This window comes from Drosophila sulfurigaster, chromosome 2L (genome assembly GCF_023558435.1).
Source record: "Drosophila sulfurigaster albostrigata strain 15112-1811.04 chromosome 2L, ASM2355843v2, whole genome shotgun sequence".
NCBI lineage: Eukaryota > Metazoa > Arthropoda > Insecta > Diptera > Drosophilidae > Drosophila > Drosophila sulfurigaster.
The window spans coordinates 12,378,891-12,405,329 of NC_084881.1; the positions used below are offsets into that span (position 1 = coordinate 12,378,891).

The window sequence follows — 26,439 nt, forward strand, 5'->3', positions numbered from 1 at the left end:
CCATAAAAGTATTTAAATCATATATCTTTGCTGCGTGACATAGCAGCAAATATATTTTGAAATCATTTAATTATTTTTTATATTTTATTGCTAGAGTATAATTAAAAGTGATAAATAACTTGCTTTTATATGTTACTGCTCGAATCTAGTAAGAATACTTAAAGCACTCTAATAAATAAATTTGTCTGACAATCTGATATATTTTGTATGTAGCACTAATAACAAAAATATCATTTGTTATATTATATTTTTAATATTTTACTTTATTATTACTTACTTACTTACTTACTTACTTTATTAAGGTTTATATAAATATTTCATTATGTGTAAATTTGAAAATACATTTTTATAATTTGTATTTCATTTACTGGGAATTTATATATTACTCAATTTAAGAGAAAATCGTTAAATATTTTATTTAAATAAACTTTTCTTTAGTTAATGATCTTTTCTTTACGAATAAAATGTGCAAATGCATCAAGGCATTAAAGAGTAATATCTCTTGATTTATTTATTGTATATAATTTAAAATATAATTCTGAATTTGTAGCTAAATTATAATGTATTATTATTTATATTATGATTTTGTTTTATTTCATTTTCATAATGCATTTTAATTTAATTTATTTATACATTTATTTTATTTATTCATGGCAGTCGTACTTAAATCTGAATTTGGCTTATTTCCTTGGCACATTTCCTGGCTCTCTCATTAGTTACATTGCGTTTTCCTCGCTCGCTTGGTGGGACAGATAATATATTTTTCCTTTTTGGAATTGAAACACATGCGTCGTATACGCAATGTCGTGCACACACGCGCCAGTGACAAACTATTGTGTTTGCACTTGTGTGTTGTCAGGTGTGTGTGTGTGTGTTCCCCCTCTTCTCTGAGTTCCCCTCTTCCCCCTTTATTCGTCTGCCCATCTTACGCCGCATTTATGCATAATTTAACTAACAAGACCTTGTCGACTTTGTTGTCCTTGTTGTGCATACCTGTGTGTGTGTGTGTGTGTTTGACTATAACTGTGCCAATGTCTGTGTGGTATGCAGAGCGGAGGGGCGTCTCCATTTCCTTGCTCATTTTCCGCATCAGCAGAGCAAAAGGCAACGTCATGTAAGACAGCAAGGGATTCAACACAGAAAGAGAGAGAGACAGAGAAAGAGAAAGAGAGGGAGAGGGGATGATAGACTGTTTGCTAGATACATAAAACAATGCCCAGCGAGGCTAATGGGCTTATGACTCTGCGGTTTTCCCGGAAAAGCCTACAGCCTCCACCTCCCTCTCTACCTTGGAAAAGAAAACACACACACATAGTACAACTGGAGAGGCGCGAGAGAGAGAGAGAGAGAGAGAGAGAAAAAGTGAGAAAAAGCGAGCAAGCAAAGCGGCAGCAAAAGTATTTTAGCCCCTAAACAAAAGGCCAAGGGTTCTGTTTTACTCATTTTTTGTGTTTCGGGTTAGGTTTGGTTAGGTTTTTAGGATTTCGGTTCGACAGTCAAGGCTAGAAGGCTACGAAACGAAAACAAGTAAAAGAAGAAAAGCCAGTCAACAAAGTTGTTATGATGACGTTCTTGCGGCAAAAGGTTGCAAACGACTCTGGGAAAGTGTATAAAAAAAAATGAATGTAAAAGTACATTTTCATAGCCCCTTATGTATGACATTTCATTTTGTTGTCGGTGGCAAAACGTTGCTTATCATGTATTTATAATGAGCGCATTAGCAAGAAATGTCCAGAAAAAGGTTTTTCACATCCCGTAAGTAGCTTATTTAACGCCAAAAAAAAAAACAGCAGCAGCAGCAAAAGGAGTGACATTCAAGACAGCTGAAGAAAGCTGAAACACAATTCTGAGAATACATTTAAAGTGCTTGGCTTAAGCATGGAATTTACATTTACACTTTGCACGAGTTTCCAAGTCATTCCCATTTGCCGATTCCGTCTCATTGTGTTTAAAATTTATAGCCAGTCAAACATTCTGCTTCAACTTCAGGTGGCTCTTTAAAATGGATTTGGCGTTCAGGTATTTCAGCTGTCAGTACAAGAATTCTTGGCCCCAAAAAACAATTCAAAAAAAAAAAAGCAAAGCAGATTTGTGTGTGCGCTTGGCAAGGGTTAAAAGGGGTTTTGCACTTGAGTCGCGTTTATTGAAAACGACATCGTTGTTGTTGTTGTTGTTGTTGTTTTTGTTGTTGTTGTGCCATGAAATATGCAGCAGCCAAACGGATGCCGATTGTAGCGCTGAGCTCAGTTGATGATGTCATCATCATCGGCAGCTGTACTCGCAATTACTTGTCGAAAACTTTGGACATAACTGTAAGACGCTTTTAATAAGCAAACGGCAGCAAGTTGATGGAATACGACGTCGAGCATAAAAACAAAAGCATTCACTTTGTGGCGCCGAAAGATTGTTACTCTCAACAATATTTACAAATAGGTAACGCATAAAAAGAGAAATTTAAAAACAGCTAAATTTAGCTATAATGCCACATTAGACTTTATTAGTAATAAGAGAGGTAAAAGTATTTTAAATTGTATTTTATGTTGAATCTTTTTAAATACTAAATATTCTGTCTAACCTAATGTTTTATATTCAGAATTTAATTCATCGCAAACACAAACGTTGCCTTATTCAAAAACAGTCTGTGGCCGTCATTTTAATATTTAACAAGAAAAGTAAAAACAGTGCGGAATTATAGTAAAAATTTAGTAAATTAATATAGCAAAAAAATACTAAAATATACCAAACCATATATTTTTAAATTTTTTTGGTTTTTCAGAACTTTTAAATTTGTTGTATAATATTTTCCGAACCACTTTAGAAATAATATTCCGTATTGAGTATATCCTATCTTTAAGAAAGTTTTCAAAATTAAGAAAGTTTTGAATTTTATTTAAGTTTTCAGACCATTAAAATACTATAAAATCAATATAATCAATCCATCTAATAAATAAGGAAGGAAAAACATAGAGAGTGCGGTATTTTAGTTAAAAATATACCGACAAATACGAAATATATACCAAGTGTTTTATTTTGCATATCTATATAAAAATAAATGATGGAGAAATGTGTTGACTTTTGCAGAGACCTTCAAATTTTTCAAAATATATACCAAGCCACATTCGAAATAAAAATAAAATAAATACATCTGTTATTTATATAATATCTCTAAGTAACACCATAGTTTTAATGTATGTTTTAAAACCTTTGAAATACTATAAAACCAATCTAAGCAATCGCTCTTAATTCGCTTTTAAAAGCAGCCTCATCAACCTAGTTACCAATGCAAGCAAAAGCCGAACGTTGCTTAATTATAATGCGTATAAACTTTGTAGCAAGTTTGCAACAATCTGAAGCAGCAGCTGCAACAAATTGTAGAAACGCTTCAAGCATCCAACATGCATCCAGCACATGCTGAGTGTTCCACTGTCTTCGTGTAAGCATTGAAAACTAACTCGTTAACCCCTTTTAATGAATGCGTGCCCACTTTCATTTAGTAAACTGCTCTCTGGGGCTGCAAATTAACAGCACTTCCGTTGAACCGAGAGACAAATTATGTGAAATTGTCAATGGCTGCCATTGCATGCCATTTCTGATTTGGATTCGGGTTTGGATTCGGATGTGTTTCCTGCCAGCCAACTGACAACATTTTGCTTTTAGCTTTTAGCTAATTCATGGCTTAAAATGGGGAATGGTAAATGAACAGAGACAGAGATTGAGTAGCCTCTAGTGCAATGGCCTAACTAATGAAATATTTACAGATTAGGTGCTTTGCAAGGAATTTCGTTCAACACAAATGTAATTTAAATATGAAAGGATGCGCAGCAATAATTGAATAGAAAAAGGAGTGAAGGTTCTGATGTTGTAATGAAGGGAATAATTGCTTCTTAATTAAACATTAATAGATTAAATTTTGTATTCCAAGAATTGTTTGCTTTCCGATTGCTTTAATTATTCCCATTTCAATTCAAGTCAGTAATAAATGTTGTATGCAATACTTTCTGAAAGCTTTTAATTTATAATTTCCACATAAACGTGCACGCAACAATTTTAATTTAACAGCAGTTTTATTCTCTACCTTCAATCTAATATAATTTCATGTATTTCTTAATTCTTTCCATGTACTATTTCTTAATTTATAACTTCCACATAAACTTCTTTTTCTCTTAACTACAACTTCCCCAATTTCATTATCGTAATTCAACAACATTTGTGTTAAAGGCCAAATTCGTGTCCAGTTTAGTATTCTTCATCCTTTTTATAAACTCGCACTAGGAGGAGATAAAAAACTAGTAGATAAATCTCTAGGCATATTAAATGGCAAAGTTACACAGTTGCAAGCACGATACAATTTATCAGCATACAGATAATGATATATTATTGTGCTCTCATAAATTGTAGACCTTAATCACAGTTGCTGCCGTCTCAAAACTTACGAGCAGACGCAGAGAGCAACAAAGTTTGTGAACTATTAATTAAATTCAAACACACACACAAGCACATATACACAGTTGTCAACTGGATGAAAGGAGAGCACAAAAAGTGTACAAAACACACACATGCAGAGAAGAGTCATTTACCTTTTTTGGTTAAGCTGCGAAACATTCGACTTTGTCTATTTCTGTTGCCTGGAAACCCAAATACGATTTAAATGTTGATTTATGACAGACACACAAACACACACACACATGCAGACAGACGGGCATAATCTAAGCACCTGAACGAACGCTATAAAAAGCATTATTTATCGAATGGCGTCAACATTCTAGGCAGCTATCGAACACAATAAACAGAACCCACATCGTGCCGCAAGCAGCTTAACTGACACTTTTCCACCAGCAAAGCCGCCAAACTTCTTCACGCTTCGTCCTTCCCCAACAACTCTATACAACTCTCTCTCTCTCTCTCTCTCTCTCTTTCTTTCTGTCTCTTTCACCCGATCTGCCTTAACAGTCTCACATTGCGGCGGAAACTCCATGCAGACATAAATTTCATATTCAGTTTGTGTAAACAAAGTGCGACAACCACATGTCACATCGCATCCTCTCTTTCTCTTACTTTTTCGCTACATGTGTGGGTGTGTGTATGAATGCGTATGTGTGTGTGTGCCTCTTGCCTTTTACTTCCTTGCTTCTTGTTTCGTTTTGTTTGAGTTTGTGCTTAAAAATATGATTTCATGCATACTTTATTTGTTTACGCATAATTACTGACGCCTTTCTCTCTCGCTCGCTCGCTCTTGCCTGCAGGCAAGCAGGCTTGCAAAATTGTTGCCTACTTTTGTGCGCACTGCAACACTGTAAATCTATAGCATACTTTTGTGCGTTGGCCTACGGCGACCTTCGTCATAAGCAAATTTCGAGCTCATTTCACAACTGTATTGTTGTGCACAACACTCGGCGGCCTTCGCAGCCGCAGCTAAATTTAACATGCTTTCCAAAACAACAATAACAACAAGAACAGGGCAGCTGCTGTGGAAAACAAGAGAACAAGGCAGCGGCACTTAAAGCCCAGTTAAAAGCCCCTCCAGCAGCCCGCCAAGTTGAAGCGCTTTGTTTGCATGCAAAATATGCGGAATTTATATAGATACACACATGTGTATATCTGTGTGTGTGTGTGTGAGATATGCAGCGAGGTAATTTCATAGAAGCAGCTCAGGTGCGACCCCAAAATGAGGCAAGGACCGACTAAAGACACTCACGACATCGCAACAAATTGAGACTTAGAGAAAAGTCTACATTTATCAACCAATATTATCCCATTTCTCAGTTTTTACAGGGTATAAGTATGCATAGAATAAAATTGCTTTGGCTTATCGCGTGTTGTAAACACACACAAATTGCACGAAATATGCAAATTCCCCGTGTAGATTCAACATGTGATGCATTTCATTAGCTTCAAGTGCTTGCAGCTGCCCCATAACTCAACCGCCACTGCAAGAGTGTGTGGCGAAATGCGAAGAATAGTAATTTATTCAGCATGAGGAGCATTATGAAAATTGAGCTAGAACAAAGCATAAATCCAATTTTCTACTTCTAAGTAATTTCGATGTAGACTTAGAATTTGTTGTTCGTATTTAAAATTTTGAAACTTGCTTTTACCTTAATCCCAGCCATAAATATTTAATGAATTTATTGTGGTCCGAACAAGCAAAGTTTACCAAAATACAAACAAGTTTCTATTAACCCTTTCACATACATTTTCCCCCAGAGTTATTAGTAAAAGAATAAAAAAAAGAGTAGAGATAGCTTTCTTCCCCCGACTGCAATGAAAAGCAAAAACTTTGCCCCATTGGAGTTGAAATTACTGTCTTGCGAACTCCTCTAAAATATTTAACATTGTGCCCACAATTTATGTGCACTAAATGTTGCTTTAAGAATTTATTTTTCTTACTTACATTTCTCGCAACTTTTGCCATAAAATTATTGCTCAACTTTAAGGCACAATTTGTGATTCTTGCGTACACCTCAAAATGTCGCATTCAAGCTTGCCACACTAAGTATAAGCTGCACGTTGCACTTGCAACGTGCCACGTTGCACAAACAAAACCCGGAAAAGCAAACGTTGCCCAGATTTAGATGGAGATGGAGACTAAGACCTGAGACTGAGGCAGCGACTGATTTGTGCGACGTAATCAGAAATCCAAAGAAGTTTTTTACGCGAACTGCGCACTGAATGACAAAATGCACATCAGCAGAAAATTCAAGCGAAAAAACGAGGGTGGAAACTACAGACTAGTGAATACTTTAAAATACCAAAATACTATAAAATGTTGTTAGTATGTGAGGATTGAACGATCTTTTTTTATAACCAAATTACTTTACAAAATTAATTGATATTATTCAAACTGATTGTTCTAATTTTATCGAAATTTCTACTGAATTTCTAGTGAATGTATATTAAAATGTGTAAAATTCAAAATTCATTGGTATTTTTGTACTAATTGTTTCTTTGTTAATATCATCATTTCTATTTCAGTTTCTAATAATTACTTTATGATTAATGTTTTCCATTACAAAAATCATTATGCTTTCCTAAATTTTGTATTCTTTTGTCATATTATTCATAATAAATAGTATCAAATGCTTCACTCATTTCTAATTTCTGCCTTGTGATTTCAATTTCAATAGTAACTAAACTAACTTTAAACAAAAATGCATAAATAAAATGTCCACTTTAAATATTGAATTTTTTATTACTTTAGCTAAAACTTGTACCAATTTCTTTATTATAAACACTAGTAAAAGTGACAGACCTAATTTACTTTTATGGTACTTATTTAATAATTTTGTCACATTTGCGATACTAACTTTACCACTTTACAGTGTGTTTCAAGTTAATTGTTTAGTATTTAACTAATTTCTACATCAATTTCAATAGTATTTTCCTTAAAAATTACTTTAAAAATTATTCTTTATTCCACAACTTTAATTTCCTACTACTAAATACTAAAATTTCCACCAATTTCTTTATGTTATAAGTTGCTAAAAGTAATCTTATGTCAATTTAATTTAACTACATTTTTTATTTGTAAATTTGTGATGCTGAAATCATCACTCTGTTCTCAATTTGTTATATCAAATTTATTACACTCAACTTATAGCTAAATTCCTACTATTTAGTCAGTTTCATTTCAAATCTAACTAATTACACCCTATATCAGATTAGCCTTCTATACAGGGTATTCATGTTTGTCTTCGATTTGGGGAATCATTGAGGATTCTGGCAAACAGAGGCAATGTTTCAGCGCCCGATGAGCTTAAAAGTGGTAACGAAACCAAATCACGACACACTAATCGTTGGCCCAACAGAGAAAGGGGTAAGTAACTTTGTTGACACTCGGGAGAGGGAAGGGAGCGGAAGGGATAAGGGCTCAGGTCACCTGCTGACCCCCACTCGAAGGGAGAAAAAGACCCAAAAGAAGCAGCTTTATTATGCACCAGAGCCGACAAGCAGACTTGCCACAATCTGCCGCACAAGAGTGCTTGGCATTTTCTTAACCACTCTCCAAATGCGGGGGCGGCGAGCAGAGAGAGACTGGGAGAGAGATGTGGATGCTTTCGCCTTTTTTGCCTTTTCATGAATAACAAATCAGGTTGAAAGACAATCCTGGGCCAGGTCGTGGCCTAGACGGCCAAAAGCCGCAGTTCGTTTCTCGGTTCTCGCAGTTTTCTATGCATACAAAACGACAACGAAAATCCTGAAACAAAAAAAAATGTATTTAGCATGGCAAAGCAATGTGGTGGGAGAGAGGGAAGGGTAGGTAATGCCAAAGCGGGGGAGGAGGTGGGTGGTGATAGTGAGATGTGGTGAGGTGAGAGTAACTGCACTAGAAATGTTTTGAAGGCCTTCTGGTCCACTTTTGTTGAATTGAAAAGAAATTGTGCAAAAAACACTTGAGCTGAGTTTTCCTTCCCCCGTCGCCTCCTCATTATACACAGCCTCCCCTCTCACTACCCCCCTTCCCCTTGCCCTTCCCCATCATCTTCGTCAACGTCTCTTTTTTTCAAGTGTTTGTCAAAGTTTTGCCTCAGGTCTTAGCTGCATAGAAATATTTTCTATATTTTGCTCGTCGTCGTCATTGCTGTTGCACAGAAAAATAGCAAGTCAAATGACCTGTGACAAGAGCAGAGAATATACATTTCTACAGTGCCTGCCGGAATGCAACGAACATGTGACAAAAAGCACAGTCTCCGCAACCGAGTTTGAATCGTGCAATTGAGAACCTTGGCCGGCAACTTTGGCTAAAACTTGTGGCAGCTCAATGAAAAGCATGAAAACCCAAACTGAACTCTTTCTACGTGCAATTTGGAGAGACGAATAAGTTTTTGTCCGAAAATTTCTCATTTTACACAGCCAATTTAAAAGAGCGAGTATATTACGAACTCACAAAGCAAAGTCTTGACATTTAATTATGAAAAATAAATGAGGGAACGAATTTAAATTATTTTCATTCTGTAAAAGTTTTGTTAAACTTTTGCAGTTGTTTGTTCACTAAATTACTTGCATCTTAACCAAGATTTTCTGCAATATTTTATACGATTATTCATGATTAAGAATTAAATAATTTTGACATTTAACATACAATTTTATAACGACTTTTTTACATTTTCTGAATTTGTTGATTGTTTTGTTTTAATTAGTTAAAACTGAAGAAAGAAAATTGTAGCATTATTTTATACGATTATTAATGTCTAAGAATAAAAACATTTGGACCTCAGCATACATTATTAATATTAATTTCCTTGAATTGTTAAAAGTTTAAATTATTTGTTGATTTAATTACTTTAAACTTGAGAAAGAATTTCAGCAATATTTGAATTAGTTCGCGACGAAGAATTAAATCTGCATACATTTTTAATATTGATTTTGTTCAAATGTTCAATTCTTGCTTGATTCAATTACTTCAGATAGAATTTCTGCAGTTTTTTATATTTATTCATGGCCTCAGCATACAAATTTAATTGTCTTTGCTGTAGGACTTTTGTTAAAATACGCAACACTTTCTGAATAAGTTTTAAGTCGTTTTTATATTTTTCTTTCATTTAAACAATTTTTTTTGTACATAAGCTTAACTTAATAAAATGTGACGCTTTTCTAAAACGTTTGCAATTGTTTGCTTATTTAACTATTATTTTACGAAATCAAATATATTTTAATTTAATTAATGATTCCAAATTTATAAAAGTGCTTTTCGAAATATGATATTAAATAACATAAAGTTGTTATTAAAAGCATTCATCACAAATCATTTTGCATTTCGTGAATTTAGCCGTTTCATCTTCCAAATTAAAATAGCAAATGATTAAAATGCAATTTGTATAAACCTTGGGCATAGTGCGTGTGCGCCTAAAATGCAGGAAACACACAAACTTTCTGGCGTTAAAGAGGAGAGAAAGTCGGGCAAAGCAAAAGGCCGGAAAAGCTTAGCATACATTTCAGCGCTGTTTGCTTAATTTCAGTAATTGCGTATGCCAGACACGCAGCCAGGATTTTAATGCTCCACAGATGCAGAGGAGAGTGGAGAGTGGAGAGGAGAGAAGGAAGCTGAGGCTTAAGCACATAATTTCTAGACACCATTCAATAATTACAGGTGGCAATGTGGCAAGTGTTTGATGGCATGGGGCAAGCACATATATCGTGATATATACCACACATTCATATGTATGTATGTATACGTTTCATACAAGTGCTCATCATTGAGCTATCAAGCGACGAGTGTAATGCAAATGCATGTTGCTTGGTGAATGCCGAGCGGAAATTTAATGCCAGAAATTGCAAATTTCCTGCTATCAAAACTCAAACTCGGGCACAACTTTGAGCCAAGCCGATGATGATGATGTCGAGAGTGAGAGAGAGAGAGAGAGCTTGGCAATTGCTGCGTATTTGTAGATTTGCATATTTGATTTACTGTCGACAACTAAAAGTTCCAATCTACCTAGCTTTGTCTACTTGATGCTGGCACATGTGGCGTATGCGTGATGCCTGCTAAGGCTTACTAAACGGCAACAATATTAGTAGAAATTGCATTTTGCTATGCTCTCTACTCTTTTGGTTGTTATTTAACCACATTAAGAATTAATTATTTGAAATATCTAATTGTCACTTTTGAATTACACTTGAGACGATTGACCTTTGTTTTCCATGATATCATATTTGAAAACCAGGAAATTCTATGTTCCGGTTATATTCTTGTTCCGGTATATTTTAAACAAAATAGTACATCGAAATACCAAATAAAGACTATGGTACATTTTAGTATTTTTAGATATATTGATTAGGTGTATTTTAAGAACAATGCTCTATTTCTTGGTAATCACTAAAAAAGGTAACAAATAGACACCACACATTCACACATTCTGGTATATTTTGTATCATTCGGTATATTTTCACAGTAATAGTATATCAATATACCAAACAAAGACATCGGTATATTCTTAAAACATACCTAATGAAAATACCAACAATTACAAAATATGCCAAACAAAAACTTTTGTATATTCTAATATTTGACATATTTATTAGGTATATTTTAAGACACAGTTTTGCTTATATTGAAAATGATTAGCGGGTACCTCACAGTCAAGCACACTCGACTTTATTTTTTTGTGTTTGAATGAATAATAATATTCAGAATTAATAACCAGAATTGTCAACAACAAAAGAAAACTATAGGAATAATAAATTTCAAAATATTCAGAAAATAAATTCCATTTCGTTATAAAAATTGATTGCTCAAGTTGGTTAAACTATTAGGCACACATAAATTATATCCTAGCATATAGAATACATATATGAAAAACATTCAAGGCGACAATCTTCAAGTTGACTGTGTTCATTTGCGAGTGCAGAGAGACACAGTTCAGTTGAGTTTGCTTCAGTTGTTTGCTTAACTTTGTCTCGACGCAAATATGTAGGCTAAGCACATTTCTTTTGCTGGGACTTCTAGTTGATTAATTGAACTGGAAAATTGCTGAGCGAGCGAGCAATATACACACACAAAAAACAAGAGTTGAAGGACGCGTATGATTGATAGTTTAAGCTGGGTTTAATGAGGCCTGAAGGGCAATCCCTTATGGCAACCGCAGCTGTATGGTTGACCAGATGGAGATTCTTTTCTAAGTCACGCACTCATTCCCATTTACATAGCTAATTACTTGGGTGCCACCTGATTTCTGCATCCCTTAATTAAAGTTACTCACAAATTGGGGAGAGGAAAGAGAAAAGCTCGCACAATGCGTTTGTTAATGAAGAAAAGTTTTGCGCGTCTTTTTGACAAATTGCATGACAATCAGTGCGCATTGCGTTGATGGACTGCAGAGGACTCAAGAGAGGTCTCAAGGGACTTTGAAAGGAGCAATTGTTCATTGGGAAAGCAATTTGCAAACCAGCAACGACAAAAGCCAGCAAATTAAATGATGAAATCAGACAACAACCAAAAAAACAACAACTACAACAAACTGACAACGATTTTCATTTGGCTTGCAAATTTCAGCATTCTGCTACTCGAAAAGTCTTTCATTTACGTGACATGGCCCAAAGAATGTTGCCGGGTCCGAAAGAGGCAAAAGTGAATCAAATGAATGACAGACAGTTGATTCATGTGTCCACCATGTCCACTAGGGACAGCAATTACACCCAGGGGAAGCACACCATAAATTATACTCATAGTAATTCTGTCGTTTGTCAAATGCAAAACTGCCACAGTAAAAACTTGCCTCGTAAATTAGCAGAACAACTGGAGTTTGTCAAACATACATACATATATAGCAATTTTGTATAATCAAATTAGAAACGAGAGTGTCAATTCTCTATATATGTATGTATGTATGTATGTTAATAATTCAAAGTAGAACGAAACAAACCAACAATTTGAGCATACTTTTTGCGCTTTGTCTTTTTTCTGAACTGCAGTAAAAAAGTTTTAAAAATATGCAACGTTTCTATTATTATATATCATATATTAAAAGTTAGTTATTATATAAAATTTAATTTAATTATAATATGAAAGAGGAAGCAAAAATGTTTACCATTCTATTTCCCTTATCATTATTTACAGACTAGAACGATTGAATCATAGATATGACAATAGATGTTTAATCTAAACCAGTAAAACTAAAGAAAAGAATAAGAATTTTTTACATCTTATAATATTAGAATAAACTAGTTAACATACTCTCTATAAAATTCGTATAAAAATAAACCTAATTTTTTTCTGCTGAAATACTGTTAATAATTTGACCAACAATGTTTTAATTGATGATCGCATATTGGCACTTTCCATTGGTTGAAGAAAACATTATGAAGACGCCAAAAAATGGTACATGAACTTTATCCAGTTAGTTAGAGGATATAATTCACATAGACAATAAGATTATAGAACTATTTTAGGAATCAGACAAATGCCAACTTTTGTAGCAATAAAACTCAACTCCCAAATATACAAACAATCTCTTTTTAAGGAAATTATATTAAATTTATTGTAATTAAAAGCTTCATCAGAATAGCTTAACATAAATGTTTGCAATAAAGAATTATGAGTGATGACAGTTAGTAACCGATAGATAAATTATGTATAGAGTTATTTTAGGTTAAAAGCAACTTTTTGAAGAAGGTAAAAGTTGTACCGTAAATTGGCAAGAAAAATGAATTCTTCTAGGCAGTAAATTGAAAGGTCTATGGAAAATAAAATGTCTTAACTTTTGTTATATTAATATTTACTTTCTAATGCTACCTACCAAAGATGAGATGTACATTAAATATTTAAATGTTTTGCTGTATTTAAAAGCTACATCATGGTCGATTGCAACTAAATTCTTATGACCATAGCAAAAAAAATTGTGAGTGACAACAAATAGCGCTTGAGTTAGGTTAAACTAAACATTTTGAGGAAGGCAAAAGTTATAGCACACATTTCATTAAATATTCATTAATTATTCATTTATTCTCATAGACAATGCATTGAGAGGACTATATAAAAAGAATCAGAAGAATGTGTTACCATTTATAATATTAAAGTTCTACCTGAAACGGATGAGACTCGCATTTTCATTAAATGTTTATTCTATTTATAGGTATTTACATTCAATTTACTGTAATTAAAAGCTACATCAGAGTCGATTCAAATTAATCCCAAAAATTTGTGAGTGACAACAATTAGCGACCGCTAGATCAATTATGGACAAAGTTTGGTTAAAAGAAACCTTTTGATGGAGACAAATGGCGCTTGAATTGATTCTCCTAGTCTGTAAATTGAAACATCCATAGAAAATAAAATAAGTAGCCTTTTGTAAAACTCAAATTCACTTCCAAGTTTCTCTCGCATGTTCAATTCAATTTGCTGTAATTAAAAGCTACATCAGAGTCGATTGAAATTAATTTCTAATGACCACATCCCAAAGAATCGAGAGTGACAACATTTAGCGACCGCTAGATCAATGATGTATTGAGTAAGGTCGAAGGAAACATTTTGAAGAACGTTTCTTCTACCCTTCTGGGACCCAAGATTTCGAAGATGTTAAACTGTTATTGCACTCTTCTGCGCTTCACTTGGGTACATGTAATTTGTTATTTTTAAATCACTGATGCGGGCAGAAAGCGAGAGAGAGAGAGAGAGAGAGAGTGAAGAGTGTGGAACGAAGAGTGAGTGAGAGGGCCGCAAGTTGCGGGTCCTCTAATTGATGCCTCGACAACGAGGCGAGTCGCTTGAAAAGTTTTGTGTATCCTTTTAGCGTTAACTGTACTTTTGTGTTGGTTTTGCGGCTGCTTTGGCAGTTTTCCCGCTGCCGCTGCCGCTGCTCGTCAGGATGTTGTTTTTTATTACTATTGTTGTTGTAGTTGTTAGTTGTTGTTGTTGTTGTCGTTACTGTAGATGTTTGTGCTCTAATTCGCCGTTAAGTGGCTTTTGGACATTTGTTGCAAAACTTTGCCACGTTTTTTTCTCTCGTTCAATTATTGTAGTTGTTGTTGTAGTTGTTGTTGGTGTTGTTGTTGTTGTTGGTTTCATCCTCTTGATACAGTTGGTGTTTGTTGTTGTCGATACTTTTAGCGGGTTTTGTTGCGGTTCAACCGATGCTGGCAGATAGCCCTCTGCAGTTGCGGTAAATTAATGAGTGACAACACAGTATCAGAGTGAAAGAGAGCGGAAGAGAAAGAGGGTGAGGGAGAGGGAGAGGGAAAGAAAAGTTTACTTCGGCAAGAGCCCAAAGTTCAATTTTCTATTGAAGAACTTGAGTCGGAAAGCCGCTCAAATTGCTCTGTCAAACGATAGACGCTGATTTAGCTTCACTTCAACAAATTAAAGCAGCAAAATACTTTATTAAAGAATCAGCTTTGAAAAGTACTTTAAACGATGTACAATTTTATTTTTGTCCTCAATTGATTGTTCTTTATTTCCGCTAACCATTTAAAGTGAACAAGAATTTTCATTAGGAGTTTCAGTTATACAAAAAAAGTTGTTTGCAATAAGTATTCTTTTATGAAATAAATATTCTACTGTCACCGTTGCCTTGATTTATTTGCAGCCATCTAGTCAAAAATATTTTAGAAATGTTGACCTCACTATAAAATTGGTTTCTATTTGTTACAGTTTAACATTAACTAGCTAAATAAATATTCTTCAGTGACATTTGCCTAAATTTATTTGCAAGCAATTAGGCCCAAAAATATGCTTTCCTCTTTATATCAAAAATGTATTGCGTTTTTCCAAAATTCCAAATATAAATTGTAATAAACACTTTTATGAAATGTTTTTCACTCCAAATTATAGTTTTCAATTTAATCATTTAAGATTTGAAGACATTAATTATGTTCTGAGACACTGCAATGAATTTTTCTACATTTTCAAGAAGAAACCTTTCACACAAATTTATCTGCCATAAATACAATAAACAGATGATGAAATATATTTTAGTCTGATGAACTTAAATTTATTAATTATGAATAGCATTTATTCAGAGAGAAAAAACAGAGATTAGAAAGTTGAATGCAAATTTTGATTTAGGTTATTTTTTGAAATAATAATTTTGAAACAAGATTTTCTTGTGGAAAAAAACTTTAAAACCGGATTTGTATGCTAAATTTGCATTTTAAGATTACAAAATCTTATTTAAAAGTTGAAACCTTGCTTTAATAATGTTTTATTCTTTTCAGAGAGAAAATCTTCATATAAGAAATTTTTAATCTTGAAAAAAATCTTGAAACATGAAAATAGAAATCTAGAATTTTTGTAGAATTTTGATCTCGATTTAAGAAAAAACCTTTTAGATCAATTTTGACATCTTATAATCTTGATTAAAGATTTTATTCTTGATTTATGTACACTCCTACACTTTAAAACTTCAAAAATGTCAGAAATGAACTGAAATTATTAATATTACAAGAGGGAAGCAAAAAACACTTTTAACATTTACGTTTTACAAATAATATCATATTCATTTTCAATGAAAGATGATATTCTATAATAAAAAAGTATTGGAAAATCTTGGAGTACCATTTAATTATTTCTTTCGTAATTTCATAACAATGCAATTACTACGAACCAATTCTACTTCTGTAATTCTCAATTCAACAGTAACTTGATATGTTCAATACTTCGCTCATTTATCTTTGTATTGTATTCTTTGCGCTAAAATTAAGGCAATTATTCTACGTTATTCTTTGAGCTGCTTTATAGTTTAAAGTCGAAGCTGTGTCTTTGATTTAATAGCCACTCACTGGAGTGCTTCTTCTCTGTGCAGCGCTGCAATCAGAATTTGTTGACCATTTCGTTTCATAAATAAACCAATAATTTCATTTAAAGCCCAGCAACCCGCAGCACCTGTGACGATGATGGTGACGTTAACTGTGACTGAGTGTGGAGAAAAGAGAAAGCAGAGTGGAGAGAGGAGTGGAGAGAGGAGTGGAGAGAGGAGTGGAGAGAGGAGTGGAGAGAATGCATCGTGCGGTTCATGAATGCGAAATGCGGAACACTTCAAATATGTACAAGCATGTGTATCTCTTGAACGAGTTTATGGATGCGAGTTCGAGTGTGTGCGTGGGTGTAAACGTGTGTGTAAGCGTGTGTGTAAATGTGTGTGTTCGTGTGGGTCATAAAGCTTTACGAGCTGGCGTCCACACAACGCGCCTCATTGTTATGGACAATAATGCGCTGAGACAAACACGTGAAATAAGATTTTCATTTTTATTTTCATGTTGGCATTTTTCCCGAGCCAAGCGGAAGTTGTTTTAATTATAACACCTGGCAGAGAAAGCTGCAGAAGCAGCAGCGGAAGAAGAAGGACATTACATCATGGTACAGTCAGTGCAAAAGACAGAAAGAAAACAAGTAAGGAAGTTATAGTCGAGTATGCTCGACTTTTATATACTCGCTACACATTATGAATAAGAAAAAAACAGTGTGGTATTATTCTTATAATATACCAAATTAATATACCGCAAAAATACTAAACTATACCAAAAGCTATATTTGGCATATTGATACAGTATTCGTATATATTATTATTCTTGAAATATACTAAGCTAATATACCGCAAAATACTAATATAATAATATATGGTATATATTTGGTATATTGATCAACAAAAATGTATAACTCTATCTTTTATAGACTCTGAGATCTAAGTGTTCATACGAACAGACGGACAGACAGACGGTCAGACAGTGGAATAGGCAAAGATAGCTGTGTATATCGCCTCGGCTGTTGATGCTGATCAATAATCAAGTTATACCTTTTCACCCTATGGGTAGCAGGAATAATGAGAGAGAGATAGAGAGAGATATTAAAAGAATAGACTCCTTGCCATATAGATTTCATATGCAAAATTTAATCCCACAAATGAGAAACGGTCTTCACGGTGACTGCATTGAAATCGCACTTTCTTTAGCACACTTTTGCTGTCTCTTGCTCGCCCTTCTCAATTGTCTCTAAGAATAGTTTTGCCACCAGACACATAGTCACAATTTAACAAATTAAAAAAGGGCGCAGCACAGACAAAAAGCAACGGCAACGATGGCAGGCAGGACGAACAGGAAGAACAATCCGGATGCACAACCAAAACTGTACGAAACGTCATGACCATGACCAAGAAGCGACCAACTACCAACAGTCAAGAGATAGAGATAGAAATAGAGATAGACATAGAGACCAAGCAAAGTATAGTATGCAAAAATGTGGGGCAATTGTGGATACAGATATCCTGCGAAACTGAGTTGCATCTGGCTGCCTCGCCCCAAGGGCGTTACGAGCAAACACATCCATTCTCTCATATACGAAAAACTCGTTTTCTAATTGAATACGAGAAGCGGCGAACCAACAGCTCAGAATATTCACAGTGTTTATGGTTTGACTTACGGATTATTGTGCACATTTCAACATTTGCTATTTCAATTTTACTCACCTGAAAAGAGAAGAGAGAAAAGATTTCAATTAGTATGACAATAAAAGAATGATTTAATAAGCTTTACATCTTATGTAATTAATAAATAATTAATTGCATCTTCAATTGTCAATGTTCAATCATTAAACAATACTTTTTACTTTTTTTGCCTCAAACTTTTGGACACTTTCATTGCAAGATGCAAAGAGATCATTTTTTAAAGTTTTAAGTTTGAGTAGTAAATATAAATATTGAACCCCGATTAATAGGAAATAACAAAGTAAGACTTTGTTTTCCATCCTAAAGCCGGTTGAATTATTTAGAGAGATGAAGTACATTCTAAAAACTAGAATACAAATTTTCAGCTTAAAAACGTTTCCATATTGAACAAGTAAGAAATCGACTATGAGATACTTCCCCATAAAACCATATTCTTAAGAATCTGGTATATTTTTTACTCTATGGTATATATTGAATGTAGTGTAATATCATTATACGAAAAATTTTAATAGTTGAATATCGTAACCAATAAAATTATTCGGTATATTAGTAAAATATCGTAACTAATAAAATTATTTGGTATATCGATATTATACTACCTTAAAAATATACCATAAAGTACAAAATATACCGGATTGTCAAACAAAGCACTTGTATAACTAACTAACAAAAATAAATCAAAAACCACAAATTGAATGTATTTCTTGTTGATTAATAAAAAGCAAAAACCCCAAATTTTATACATACAACTTCATTAATATTTTTTGTAACAATTTCCACCACAAATGTGTGCGAAATAAATCCCATCAATTGCTAATCTTGTCTGGCTGTTTGTCAATCTTTTTAATATTGCAGATAAAGATACCTTAAATGCATTTTGTTGAATTAGTTTCTGTGTTGTATTTTTTTTATCGCGCAACTTCGCAACTTAATCAAATTGCTGGCGATGTTTTGCACATTTATCATGTGGTTATTTATGTGCCCAGAGAAATAAAGCACACATATTTCCCACATGATGTGATTTAATAATTGATGAATATAGTTTTCAGCCTCGGCGTTTTTTTCCGGTTACATTTGGCAGCATAGACATCATGGGAATTAGGGCTCATCCGTAACCCTGAATTATTGAGCAGACCAGAGCAGAGGACCAAAGAGATCGTATAGTCACATGTTGCTTTAATATGGTTTTAAGTCATTTCATTTATTATTTAAGCCGTGGCACAATTCGGTCGCGTTTGGCTGTCAAAAATGCAATCGCGCCAAAAAAAAAAACGGGTAGGAAAAAAACCCAACCAGAGCAAATAAAACAACAACAAAAAAAGAAACGAAAAATATGGGTTGCAGTGAAATTCAATTACTGCCCGATGACGGCGCGAAAGAAAGAGAAAGGGAAAGGGAGAGTGATAGAAAGAGAAGGAAATGCGACTGTTGGGAACGTAACGAGATGTAACCGATGTTTGCACATAAATTGTTTGTAGTTATGCCAAAGCTCATAATGTGTGTGCGAATGTCTACTACACACATATAAACTAGTGTGTGTGTGTGGGGGGGTGTGGGTGTGACCCCCATTTGCTGCCCCCTCTGAACCGCACTCTGAGCAGCTGCCAGTCGCCATTTACTGCCATTTGCGCCCAGCCATGTGTCAATGAAAAAAACAAAAAATAAATACGAAATTCGAATAATCCAACGCCAAAACGTCGCTGTTTTTCCAAGGCAATTTATCTGACCTCACACTCGAGTTTTTCCTTCTCCCCGCCTCTCTCTCTTTACATTTTCAATTGCCTTTGTTTCCTCTGCTTCACATCAGCTATCGGAGCTCTGCTTGCCATTGAAATGTGTACCATAATTTCTGTTTTTATTAACCATGTGAACGACGACTGTAGAAAAACTCGCATAAAAACTGAATGAACAACACAAAAAAGCGAAAAGCGAAAAACGAAAAGAAAAAAAGACCAACTAAAGCAAAGTAATAATATTGTACAAATAACGACATTGTAGTTGATACACAGCGCACGCATTTCGCTATCAACTGCACAGCATACTCGTATATAGAATTTATTTTACACGGACTCAGCATATATAGAATACTAATGAATTGGAGAGAGCAAAAGATAAATAAACCAACGCGAGGACGCATTCAGCTACGCAACTGAATTTAATGGCATATTAAAAAGACTGACCACCAGCATCACTTTTAATTTCAACAAACCACAGAAGGAAAATTCACATAAAGCACCAAAGATATGAAAGACTACAAAAAATATATTCGCTAAACTTTTATGACAACGCTGTTAACTTGAAATTCAAACACAAAATATCCACTAAGTAGATAAAGATTTCACAATTCAATGGGTCACATTCAATACTATTTTTATCGTAGGCAGCAGACTCTTTAAAATTGTATTTAAAAAAGTAAAATATAATATAATGTAAAAAGCAGGAAATTCACAAAAACCCAGCCTTAATCCACGGTGCGCGAAAGTTTACTGAGTAAACAACTAAATATAAATATAAATATAAATAAAAATATAAATAGAAGTAAGGTTCAACTAAATACAGAAGGAAAGAAATTGATTTCTTTCTCTTATCTGTCACTATCATTACTGACACTTTCATTAAAAGCTCGCAAAAAGAGCAAAAGATATAAAGGACTTCATAAACTACTGATGTATAATAATCCATAAAGATTTCTCAATTTAATATTTCATATTCAATCTTACTTTTATCATATTCGCTTACTTAGATTTGTCAACAGAACAGAGAGTTAATATAGTTAAAATTTAAAATTAAAAATAAAAAAACAGTCTGAAATATTCTAAACTATTTTGTGTAAAAATTACAGCCTCATAGTTTCTAATAAATGTATTAGTTCTAAATTCTATGAATCAAAAGTTCAGTCATTATAAACAACTAAAATACATACATAGCTAGAGATAGAGTTCAACTATATTGTTTATAACCAAATGTTTAATACAAACATATTCACAATTTTTATGGTAAAACTGTTATTCAAGCAAATAATATTTACCAAGTCTATGAAGATTTCATAATTTAAACCATTAATTCCTATCATGTTCACCAACTTAATTATGTCAACAGAACAAATATTTAATAAAATAAAAAGTTGTAAATGAAAAATAAACGCATGATGAAATACTCAAAACAATTGTGTTCAAATTGCAGCCTCATAATACTTAGTGAATGTATTAAGCAGTTTAATTAATAGTTCAGTCAGTAGAAACAACTAGAATACATATATATAAACAAAGTTCAACTAAGTTCAATGAAATCAATTCATTGCGTTTCCATTTGCAATTTGACAATCTATCACAACTTCTAAAAAAAACCTCTTCAAATTAATATAATTAGCTCCCAAAATACTTTTGGCATCTAACATCAATAAATACAATAAACAAATTGACCATAAAAGAACACTTTGTACTTTGGCATCTGCTCAGTTGCTAGTGAATAAATCCTCGCAACAAATTAAATAAAGTACATATTAATGTTGGCTTTGTGACACTCGACTTCTGACTAATTTTAGCCCACTTCATGCTCAAACTAAACTATAATTTATTCGCCCAACCGCAGAAGATAGTGGTCATAACTTTATAATTAGTCGCCATGTTGAAATCAAATCGAGGGAAATCCATCAGCTAATTAACTGACATTTTATTATGACCATTGTGGCATTAATAAATCTTCAATAAACGTTGTTTATTGTTGATTTTTGCGTTTATTGATGTGATATTTAAATAAATGAGGCAATAAGAAGTATTAATAGGCGGCTGCTTAAAGGCAATCAGCAAATTGAAGCGACACCTTCTCGCGCCAAGCAATTAAAGAGCTTGTTAGCTGCCTTAATAATGTTGCCAGCTTAATAGCCAAGCTTACAGCGTGTTGCTGCAGCCCTCCAGCCAATTGCTCAATCATTCAACTAATAGACCAGGCGATGAACTGCGACTTCTCTGCAACTGGCTAACTGGGCGTAATTGCAAGCAACTCAGTAGCTGGGCGTGGCACACTAAGTACTTGCTGCATTGGAGCGCTCTTCTAATAGACAATCGCTTAATTAGCTGCCACCGACGCCGCTCAAAGACAGAATAGTCTACACTTAGACTTTGCACTCGTGTGGCATAAAATAAATAAGCTCGCATTTGTTGCAAACTTCTAGTGGAAGTGGCCATTATGCTGCACATTACTAGACATGAATGTATGTATATTATATGTTTAGAAATCACTCGTTATATATATATGTACATATATACTAAGAGTAAAGCCAAGGAAAGTAGAAAACTACAGTCGAGTGAGTTCGATACACGTCATCAATTTACTTAAAAGGAAAAAAAGTGCGACATAATGCTAAAAATATACCAACTTAATATACTGAAAAAATACTGAAATGTACCGAATGACATATTTGCTATATAGCATATACCAAATTCATATACTGAAAAAATACTAAGGTATACCAAGGTCCATTTTCGGTATATGGTATATACCAAATTCTTTTACTAAACAAATACTAAAGTATGCCAAATGATATATTTGCTATATAATATATACTAGTATTCATATACTGAAAAATAATAAAATGTATCAAAGGCCATATTTGGTACATAGTATATGCCAAATTCATATACTGAAAAAATACTGAAGCAAACCAAACTCCATATTCGGTATGTAGTATGTACCAACAAATTCATATACTGAAAAAATATTAACGAATACCAAAGGATATATTTGGTGTATAGTATATACTACTACATTAAAAATATACCAAAGTACCAAATATACATTTCCTGTAGGCTCAAAATTATAATATCTTTCTCCACTATGGGCAGCGGGTATAAAAAAAACCTATGTTTTCTTTAAAACAATCATTAAAAACTATAAATGAAAAACTCATGTTCTTACGGAAAGTATTATAATAATATGTATTGATGTTGAACTCGCTCTTCCACTTAAATATAATTTTACAATCATCATACATTCAATTTTATGACAAGCTTGCATTGAGAGTGTGTTAATTAAGCTTTCGATAAACAAAGAAATAAATGCAGCGCTTGCAGTTCTGTTGAAGCAACCGACAATATTGATTTTCAAGTGATCAATCAACATTTTATTTAATGCGTTGATGCAACGCACAGTATGGTAAATAAGGGAGATTAAATCGGTTATAAATTCGATATGTGTTTCATGTGTAGCACAAGACATTTATGTCCTTTGGCCTTATAAAGTTTACAGATAGTCATATCCTTTGACCTTATGAAATTTCCGATTTCCATTTACAACATTCGTCTATTTCAATTTTAAAGACTTGGCGAATGCATTATTTATGGGCTCTACTTTTGCTAATGTGAAATGCCAACGCTGAGCAATAGATTAGAACTGGCGTATCATAATTCACTTTGACATTGCTCGAGCAAGATTAATGTAGCTGATACTCGCAGATATGTAGGCAAAAATTGCATGCAAGTAGACAATTCGTATATACACTTATACTCGCACTCACAGTTAGTCTTATACACGTATAAGAGGTGAGGAACCTGCTTGAATTGGCTCTGCTGCTGTTGCTGCTGCTGCTGTCGTTGCCATTACAATTCATTTATATGTGTGGCATGTTTTATGGCATACTTTGCTGTGCTGCCATTAATCAACATTAAAAGTGTCAACAACAACAACAACAGCAACAGCAACAAAGGGAGCAACAATGGACAGAGCAACAACAATGGCCAACAGCAACAAAGAGAGTATAAGAAGACAGCAAAATGGAAAAAGAAAAATGCTAAGCTTGCCGCTTCTTTGCTCTCTGTATGCAAAATAAAATGCGAAAAGCGCTCATAAATAGCTGACACGTTGCCACGTCGAGCGTAACGCATCAGGTAGAGTAGAGGAGCAGCAAAAAGTGTGTGGAAAGTACTATAGTGTGTGCCACGTGTAGCTATAAAGCAATCAGCAGGTGTTTGTCATATTCCTCGAGTAAATTATTTGCCCCGATAAGTTGATAATTCACCACTCGCAACTCGCAACTCACAACTCGCAAGTCGCCAGTTTGCAGTTTCCAGATTCCATCTCCGGTTGCCGCTCAATTTCTTGCGCCGTTAAGCCCAACATTATATTATTTATGAGTGTTGCTCCTTTTGCAGTTTATTTCTTAGCTGACAAGTTAAGTAATATTAAAAATGTTTTTTCTATAACTAAATTTATTGCACCCTAAATATGACAGTAAAGTTAGTTATTAGTTTTACCCAACAAATCAATGAAAGGCGATTTGGCTAAAAATTCCTCTTAAAAGAAAATTTTTAAGAAAAGATCTAGTGAAACATTTGTATTTTCAGCCCATATAAAAAAAGGGAGAATCTCAAGTGACTTCATGTAGTTGATATTGCCACAAGATGTTTTTAAACAAATAAAAGTTTGCTATGAAATTAGTATTGTCTACCTTCAACTGCTTAATCAATCAATAAAAAAAAAAAAATAAATGTAATTGAGATTTTTCATATTCTAACTATTCTAATAAATATATGAAAAATCTATTATTAAGTAGTTGAACCATTACAGCAATAAAGCACCAACAACAACATCTAAATTAAATTGAAATAAATAATAACGGAATAATAAAATTCATAGTACTAAAGCAATACTAGAAACAAACTCATTTTGGGATCCTTCATTTAATCTGATTAGAGATTTTTTAGCGGTTTTCCTCGAACCCTGCAGCGATTGTTGGATTAAAATAATGTTCTTTAAACACCCACAATATTTCGTAATTTTTAAATGAATTGCGACAAATAATCTGTTTAAATTTATAAGATAATTAAATTACTTACAAGTGTTTATTACATAAATCTAAATACAACATTAATCTGAATAAACCTCAGAGTAATATTTCGAATGACGATTGTTGAAAGTCGAATAATAAAGGTGAAATAAATTTCAATTTATAAATACACATTTTCAATCTTTAAATTTCCATAGAGTGACTTTAAAACTTGAAGTGCTGATTAGAGATTTTTTAGCGGTTTTCCTCGAACCCTGCAGCGATTGTTGGATTAAAATAATGTTCTTTAAACACCCACAATATTTCGTAATTTTTAAATGAATTGCGACAAATAATCTGTTTAAATTTATAAGATAATTAAATTACTTACAAGTGTTTATTACATAAATCTAAATACAACATTAATCTGAATAAACCTCAGAGTAATATTTCGAATGACGATTGTTGAAAGTCGAATAATAAAGGTGAAATAAATTTCAATTTATAAATACACATTTTCAATCTTTAAATTTCCATAGAGTGACTTTAAAACTTGAAGTGCTTCGCTTCTCAAAAACTCTTGCAATGCCTGCCACGTTTCGCGACTAAATTGTAATGCCCTCAGCAAATATCGAAAACGTTGAAACAATTTCAGCAATTTCAATTGCGCGTCCCAAGTGCCTGTTGAACAGATGCGGACGGAGATGAAGATGGAGGGCAATAGCAATCAAGCAACCGTTTGGCAATCGTTCAACCCTATTCTTATTAAATTATATTAAACACAGTTCACAAAATTACAAGAAAGGAAGGTTTACATCCTTTCTTTCCTTTTCGGCGACTGTTTTACGCGTTCTTCTTTCGCTTCTGTTGCTGTTGTTGGGCATGAAGTCAGCACTTTATAGAATGTTGTTTTGCATTTAAATTAAATTGAATAAACCACTAATCCAATTCAGTGGCCACACCCGCTTGCGCAAACAAAGGTCACATCAACACTGAAGTCTGTCGACGCCTGAAGACACAAAAGCGACTACATTTTGCCCATATCCTTTTGCATATCCTTCCCCTCTTTTCCTTAGGCCAATTAATTTGCATGTTTCTGTGGGTCACACAAAAACGGTTTAAAGCCTGTGTTAAGTAGTGCTGACTTGCCTTATGCTGACAGTGTCAATTAGCTGGCCAATGACCATGGACAATTGCACTCACTGTGCACTGTGCACTGAGCACTGAGTGCAGCAAGGCAAATCGCCTCACTTGGCCCTTAAAAGAATGCTTCATATTTTAGCTGCAGCCATTTTGACTTATAAGAGCAAGTGCTTTGTGTATGTGTGTTTGTGTGTTGTTTAAAAGTTGTGCTTAATATGCCACGACAATAGCATAAAACAGCTTCGTGGCGTCGTCTTTTGGCACTCAGTGTGCACAATTTGTCACAACTTTGCGCTTTCAGCTCAGGCTCCATTTAGTTTAGTTGCTCTGCTTCCTCTTCATATATCATCCACAGAACTTTTGACAATAAAGTTTAAACTTTATTTATTTTATTTTATACACAATAAAATAAACGTGTATGTAAAATTATAATTTAATTTAAGTTCCTTGTGCTTTGCAAAAGCCAACTTATGCATTATTGATATTTAATTGAATTCTTATTACTTGAAGTTAAAACCCATTTATAGTGCTCCATATTTTCAAAATTGTTTTCCTATTACTTAAATTCAATTATTTAATTCCCCAATATTTGAAACTATTGTTAATATATAAATTATTTAAATTTATTTTTATTTGATGATAGTCATTGTGGTTCCTCATATT

General features: G+C 33.6%; 2 protein-coding genes across 3 annotated transcripts in view; one reads left to right on the plus strand and one right to left on the minus strand.

Moving 5' to 3' along the window:
* The window catches only part of LOC133835251 (fibrinogen-like protein 1), a 121,606-nt gene that overhangs the window by 45,243 nt on the left and 49,924 nt on the right, over positions 1–26,439 (plus strand). The window lies entirely within an intron of this gene.
* LOC133835275 (probable serine/threonine-protein kinase DDB_G0282963) overlaps positions 1–26,439 on the minus strand; it is a 79,491-nt gene that overhangs the window by 6,710 nt on the left and 46,342 nt on the right. The gene's annotated exons all lie outside the window — the stretch shown is intronic.